Raw genomic sequence first — 7,734 nt, 5'->3', positions numbered from 1 at the left:
AAAGACTATTTTTAGAATTGATAAATTCCGCTACAAAGTATTAATTAATTGTTGATTGAATTTTGAAGGATAGATATTAATTTATTCCATTTATGATTTTTAAGAAATGTGACATTCCGTTTTGTGATGAAAAACTCTGATAATTGTTATGAAATTTTTACGTTGGGAAAACGGGGTGTTACAGTTTGTACCACCAACAGTGACATTAGAAGTCCAGAGCTACATGCATATCATGTACAGAATAAGCATGTTGGATATGTAACAAGACTTTCTCTAATAATCACGTAAATTGTTTTTATGGAATCACTGATATTAAAATATTTAACAGTTTGTATATAAAATAAAAAGGAACTAAGCCTAACATTCATTAGTACTAAATAAAAGATAAAATGTCCCACATCGAAAGCATGATGTTATTCTATACCTGCAGCTAATAGCGTAGTCACACTTTCTTTCAAAGCAAACTAGTCCCACATCAAAAACTTTGTTAAATATACAGAGTAAGTTGGTTATATAAGAACACCACATGACTTTAAAGTTTGATAAACAACTAGCACGTCAGGGAGCTGAGAACTTATAAGGGGGCTTGAGATCCTGAGAGTAAACAAATTAGGTAATACATACCTTTATTTTTTTCAAATTTGGGATGCAACCTCACTTATAACTTCTCAAACGCCCAATTTTGTTTACTCTATCTCTTTCTCTTCGAGTCACTGACTCTCTAAAAAGCACAACCCTTTACAATGACATTAAAACCTAGGTGGGCTATGGTCCACTTCATCCAAAAAAAAAAGATTAATTTGTTGAGTGAATAGGTAAAAAAATTTTGAAATTGTAACTTTCGTCAACACTCAACTTTTAAGAAACTTCAAAAACTTCTCTAAAATTGTTAAACATTAGTCAATTATCCCCTTCTGTCTATTTTGGCAGTTAAACCATGTAACGTGACAGTTAACTAGACACGTGACATCTCTATGTGGACAGAAACGTTATGCCATGTCATAGACTCGGGGTAATTGACCATTTTGTTTGCTTTTTTCTGTTTTGTTTAAAACATGTGTGATTATAAAAATAGGCAAATAACCCCCCTCAAATTTAAAACTTATTTGCTAATTGAATTAAATCTTATGCACAAATAAACTTGTAAAAGATTTTTAATTAAAGTTAGAATGAGAATGAAATCAGATAATATCTGCAAGTAAATGACAGCTCTCAATTTGACAATCAAATAGAGTATAACTGGACTTGTGTTAGTAATCAGCTTATAAGGATGCATATATTTTTCCTGTGTATAGGGTAACTTAGATGCCGATTCAATGCCTAAAGTAGAGCACTAATTAGTTTGACAGTAAACATTGATCTAGTATGTTGAAATTAATCTTCAAACAATAAGATCTCAAATAGAGTCTTCAAAATCTAGGCATAAAGAACACACCCAAGTCAGATAATGTCAACACTCAACACAGCAAAATCATAATGTCATTGATAGCATATTGAATTTAAAACTTTTGCAAACTGGGGTTTCTTTTTGCGTATTTGATTGCCTATTGGAAACAGTGCAATTCCAATAAATATAATAAACTAAGCAAACAATTTGATATTATACTAATTCAATGTTGAACAAGGGAAGGGCCGGCCCCAAGGTTTACAGTGACTCCTATCAGAAATAATAGGATTGAATAGATGTAGATTAGCTTCATAGGAGAAGTATGATTGACAGGAAGAAACATAGGGAAAACCCTTAGAATTCATTATGAGTTGTATTGAAAAAGATTAATGAATGAGTACATGGTTGGTCCTTTTATAGACCTCAATTACCCTAACTACTTGTAACTAACTATAGTTCTCTATAACTAACATTTAACCAACTCTAACTACCTTAACTAACTCTAGTTATCTCAACAACTCCCAATTTGAAATTAGGTTCAAAACATTCAATCACTTAACACAAAGTAATTAACCAAATCACTAATTATCATATATCAAATTGTAAATTGTGGAAATTAAAGAGAAAGGAAGAGAAAACATCAGGGTTTATAGTGACCCCCAATCGTCCTCGCTATGGGGTACAAGTATAAGAAATTATAAGGTCTTCCACTATTATGTTGTTGAAATTACAGAGTCAATCACAAAGATTCCATCAATTTACGAATCCAATTGATTCTAAATCTTCTATGCTAAGTAATCACTCCAAAGCCTCCAATGATTCTAAATCTTCTATGCTAAGTAGATTTAAACACTATGTATTTGAAGAGTGAATTGTAGATCAGTAGATTCAATGATTCTTAAGTTTTTAACTGTTAAGTACTATAAGTGATTCGTGACGTGCCTCGGTCAATGATTCTATCCATGGAGTTTTTGGATGAGCAATTTGGTCTGTGGTGCTAATGAATAATTGAAGAGTGTGATGAAAACTACAACTCCAGAAGAAACTGATTTGAAGCATGCCAAGTTCATGCAATAGCTGCAAAAACTATTTGAGAAGGCAGAGCTTATCAAATTGATTAAGCAAGTTGGATACGTAACAAGACTTTCCCTAATAATCATGTAAATTGTTTTTTTTAAGGAATAACTGATATTAAAAAATTTAACAGTTAGTATAAAATAAAAAGGAACTAATCCCAACATCCATTAGTACTAAATAAAAGATAAAATGTCCCACACTTGGAAGCATGTTATTCTATACCTGCAGGTAATAGCGTAGTCTTACTTTCTTTTAAAGCAAACTAGTCCCACATCGAAAACTTTGTTAAATATATGGAGAGTATGTTAGTTATATAAGACCAGCACATGACTGTAAATATGGAGAAACAACTAACACATACATGTATTTAGGTATGGGGTTGAGAACTTATGTTTGGGTTTTACGTCATCCAATTTGAGAGTAAACAAATAAGGTAATACCTTCCTTTGTTTCAAAGTTGTTGATGTAACCTTAGACATAACTTCTGAAATGCCCAATTTTGTTTTCTTCCAAGTCATTTATGACCTAGCTGGCCACGGTCCACCTCATCCCAAAAAAAAGTTTTATTTTTTTATAGTAAAATGAAAAAAATACTAAAATAACATTGCCTTTTAAAAAAAATTAAAAAAAATCAACTTTGTAGACGCAAAGAGTTTTTGGAATAGGTTTGGCTCACATTTGATACTATACAACTCCATATATAGGCTTAATTGCACTTTTGGCCCCTTATCTTTCCAAAACTTGCGGTTACAGCCCCCTAACTAATTTAAATACAAAACAGCCCCCTAAGTATTGAATCTTTGGCAGTTTTGGCCCCCCAAGGCCAAAAAAAAATTTTAAAAAATGACACGTGGCACCTCATTTAGGGTGCCACGTCAGCGTTGGGGGCCAAAACTGCCAAAGAATCAATACTTAGGGGGCTGTTTTGTATTTAAATTAGTTAGGGGGCTGTAACCGCAAGTTTTGGAAAGATAGGGGGCCAAAAGTGCAATTAAGCCTATATATAATTATAAATTTTTTGTAAGTACAACTCATGATGTAATATGTAAAAGTTGAGGTTCAAATCTTATATTCCTCACTTTTTCACATATGTGTGAGTCTAGTCAATAAGAAGAAGAAGTGACCACTTCCTCTCTATGTCCAAAAACTTGTGAACACATACATTTTCAACAAGTCTCCAACCTACATGCTGCAGTAATGGGATCTTGATAATAATTATGGGATCTTGATAAAAAAAAAAAAAAGTGACCTCTCTATATGTCACATTTTTTCCTCTTCTGAGTATTTTAAAGAAAACTATTTTAATTTTTTTGACGATCAACTTTGTACGTATTATTCTTTCAAAGAAAAATAAACTTGGTACGTAATATAACAGAAATGATATTTGTACAGTCATTTTGTGACAACGTTTAAACAACCCCCTCTCTCTTAATCACATTATGTTCTTACTTTTTTCTCTTCATTTTCCTCTACTTATTGTGTTTGACCAATAAAAAAATATAAGAAAAAAATTATTACAAAAATTATCACCAAATGGTTGTACAAATATTATTATTCCATAACAAAAAAAAACTTTATACTTAATGTTTATTACAACGTAAATTTTGTGTTTTATATATAATAGTTTATTTTGGTGGTCCACCTAAACTATTTTTTCTGACTCCGCCGCTGGTTCTTTAGATGAAGAAAAGTATTCCCCCTATTCTCTTAGTTTGTTTAGTTGTAGATTTCTCCTGTTTACATTTGCAGATACTTAGGGTAAGGGTTTGTGGTTGTTCTTGGCCGAGTTAAGCATCGGTGAGCAAATAAAGTTGTGATTCGCAATGCTGCGGTTATTAACAAAATTAGGTAAGTGCTACCTTGCTGATGTTTATAAACCAAATATATACTTAGAACTAATGCTTATAAAGTAATCATTAGTGATAATATATAGACCTTGGTTAGGGAAGAATTTTTGGTTGCTGGGGATGCAGGATTTTGATAATAATTAGAAATGTGAGCTACACAATTATTTATGATATAGACCTACAAGAACTAGTCCTTGCACCCGTGCTGCCACACGGGTCATACAAATTGCATATGTGTAAATCCTAAAAGCAAATTTTAATAGTAAGTATCAAACCTTGAAAGTACATCTTAGTGATCACACCTCTCTCTGTTGTTATGGATAAAATATGAAAATAAAACTGTATTAGTCTAAGAAAATAATGTGTTCTCTATGTATAATCTTATATGCTGTATGTGTGGGATATATGAACTTCTTTTTGAGAAAACATATCAACCAATTTACGGACCTTCCTTAAAAAAAACCAATTTATGGACCGAAAATGTATACCCAAACACAAAAAATAAGGAAAGGAAAGTAAAAGGAGAACCACATCACCTTAACAAAGCACAAAAGCATAAATGATCATGGTAGCAGAGTTGGGCAATCATGCATATATAAGATAAGTTGGGGCAAGATTTTATTGAAAAAATTAAAACGTTCATTTTTAGAGTTTCCAATCTAATGAATGGAACTTTTTTTGGATATCATAATCATTTTAATCTTCTTATCATGTTAGGACTGACTTTTCCTAAATTTTCTGACAATTTGATTAGTGTATACGTTTTTTTATTTATTTTATGTGGACATATGGATTTAATTATTTAATAATTGTAGCATACATATTTTTCTTTGAGGTATATAGTACTAACTGTCAAGTAAGTCTTTGTTTTCTCCTTTCATTTTGTGTGACATGCAAAATGGGAAGTTCCTTTTTTTTTTCAATAGTGGAGGAAACTATTCAATTTGATAATTAATTAATTCTTTAATTCTTCAAAGATAATTGGAAAGTCAAGTTGTTAATTAATAGTGTAAATTTTTTTTAGATGTACAAATTCAAAGATATATAAATATATAGAAGATAGAGAGATAGATGTGTAACTTGGATCATATCCTTTAACCTTCTCTATATATTGTTTTTAGAGGCACTATTCTTTATTCATCTCAATTTTATCTATCTTTATCTTAATTACACATACACAATGTTTATCTCTATCATTATACGTGGAGTAATATGTTTATTATTATTTTTATACGAAAAAATGGTAGACACTTGTCTTCACCTTTATAAAAAAACAGTATTATTTATAAATACACCCCTTATTTATATTACCAATTTGTATTAATTAATAGTCAAAAAATAAAGAGTAAAAAAGAGAAGAAAAACTATAACACCAAATTGAAGAGGAATCATCCAATAGTTTCATGGAGAAAGTGACAATAAACAACCATTTTTAATAAGCTTCTTCCTCACCATCAATGATGCAACAAAATAAAAAATAGAAGCATCATTTATCCTAATTCACAAAAAAAATCAAAAATCCACATACACATTAAGGAATAAAAAAATATATAAAAGAAAGTTCGAAAAATAGACTAATAAACATTTGAAGCTTAACTATTTGATCAATCTAAGAGTAACTTGACTCCCTATCAATTATCATATCATAGAAACCAGTTAATAATCAAGAGATAAGAGAAAAATTGTACCTACACTAATGAATAAATCGTCATATAATTAATACCAAGAAATATTGAAAAATGGATTCAAATCCAAATCCAACACCAAAACTCACTGGTTTCTAGCTTTCATCTTTTGCAGCGAATCAAGACTACTACCACCACATAGTATTATTAGAATTGTGAATATTGTTATTTCCTTTCATATTTGAAGCTCTATGTCTCCTCATGTAGCCACCTAAAGCTTGTCCTATTGCAAACTCCAATCCACAAATAGAACACTCTTGTTTTAGACTTTGATAATCAAAAGATGAAGAGTAAAAGTGAGTGGAAAAACAACAATACAAAATTGAAGATAAACTATCCAATTGTTACTTGAAAGTGATGATGAACAAAACCCAAAATATGATGCACAAAATCACATATTTATACACAATGTTTTCAATGTAGAAACTAAAAATATTGAGATCATATTAGTGGTTGTATATATAATGAGTGAGTGTATGGTCATAATTAAAAAATGAGTTACGGAATAAAAAAAAAGCAGTTCAAAGGTTGTGATAGAAATGAATCCATCCATCCATAATCCATAATAAACATGTAAAGAATGTGTGAAGGAGGTATAACGTAAAATGAAACAAAAAGCATAACGTCAAATTAAAAGTTAATTGTGCCTTGTATTACTTGACCTTGTGTATTCTTTTTAATTGTTGATATCAACTGATAATAACATCATGCTCAATATATTACTCCAAGTCTAGACACTCACCGATAGTCTTTTCCTCCCTCTCTGCTTCCAATATTTCATTGAAAGGCATAAAATCGAAATGATTTAAAGGAATGGTACTTGCATCAATTTTAAAGAACTTTGTCCTGTCTATAAGGTTTAGCTTGAACTTATGTTGGGTAACCTGATACTTAGGATCATTTTTAGTCACCAAAACATTCTCAATGTCGTATGCAGATCCCTTTTCCACGTTTGACCTTATCTTTGGCACCAAATGTTTTTTAGCAGATGCTTGTATCTTTCCAAGCTGTTTTTTTAAATTAAACAAAGGTGAAATATAACACAACCTGAGCCAAATATAATTTTCAAAATATAAGACCACATTATATAATTTCAAAAACCAACCTTGTCATCAAGCAATAGCATGTGAATAGAGTTATCCTCATTTGGGTTGTTGAACTCAGACACGGTCCAAACATGGACGACACGAACTCGAAGTTTGATGTTGATCTTTCCAGCAACAATGGCGGCAACAGGAGTGATGAATGGAGCCATGGTGATATCAAGCACACGAAGGAAGAGTTTCACCTAGAACTTTGATTTCAATGTTTAGTGAATAATAGAGTGATGATCCATGGTCCATATATACACCAGAATTTGTGGTATCTCATTAAAATCCCACTATCAGTTTTTTTTTCCAGTTTTGGGCGCAGCCTTGCCATGAATGAGAAACGGTTTTCATACAAAATTGATATTCCATCAAAATTGAGAGTGAAAAGTCTCCATAATTAGATATAACAGCACTTACATCAACTGATATTCCATCAAAATTGAGAGTGAAAAGTTCCAATAATTAGAATTAGCAATAGTTATAGCAATTGATATTCCATCAAAATAACTGCCAAGTCCATTGATATCTTTTCAATCAATCATATTCCAACTCACACAAAATAACATGATTACCCAACTTTTATAAATAACATTAAAATTAATTTTTTTGTTAAACACCAAAAATAAACTTTCATGAACAAAAATTCA

The 7,734-nt window shown here is 30.9% G+C and overlaps 1 long non-coding RNA gene across 1 annotated transcript; it reads right to left on the bottom strand.

The window, feature by feature from the left end:
* Positions 1–5,676: 5,676 nt before the first annotated feature.
* On the bottom strand, positions 5,677–7,053 carry LOC146897313 (uncharacterized). Its single transcript, XR_015023038.1, has 2 exons — positions 6,000–7,053; positions 5,677–5,806 (listed from the first exon to the last, which is right to left on the bottom strand). It is a non-coding gene; the product is annotated as an uncharacterized LOC146897313 (long non-coding RNA).
* Between the last annotated feature and the right edge of the window lie 681 nt (positions 7,054–7,734).

This window comes from Medicago sativa, chromosome 8 (genome assembly GCF_051527215.1).
Source record: "Medicago sativa cultivar Bolivia chromosome 8, Bolivia_mono, whole genome shotgun sequence".
Lineage (NCBI taxonomy): Eukaryota > Viridiplantae > Streptophyta > Magnoliopsida > Fabales > Fabaceae > Medicago > Medicago sativa.
This window is presented reverse-complemented; position numbering and strand designations above follow the sequence as displayed.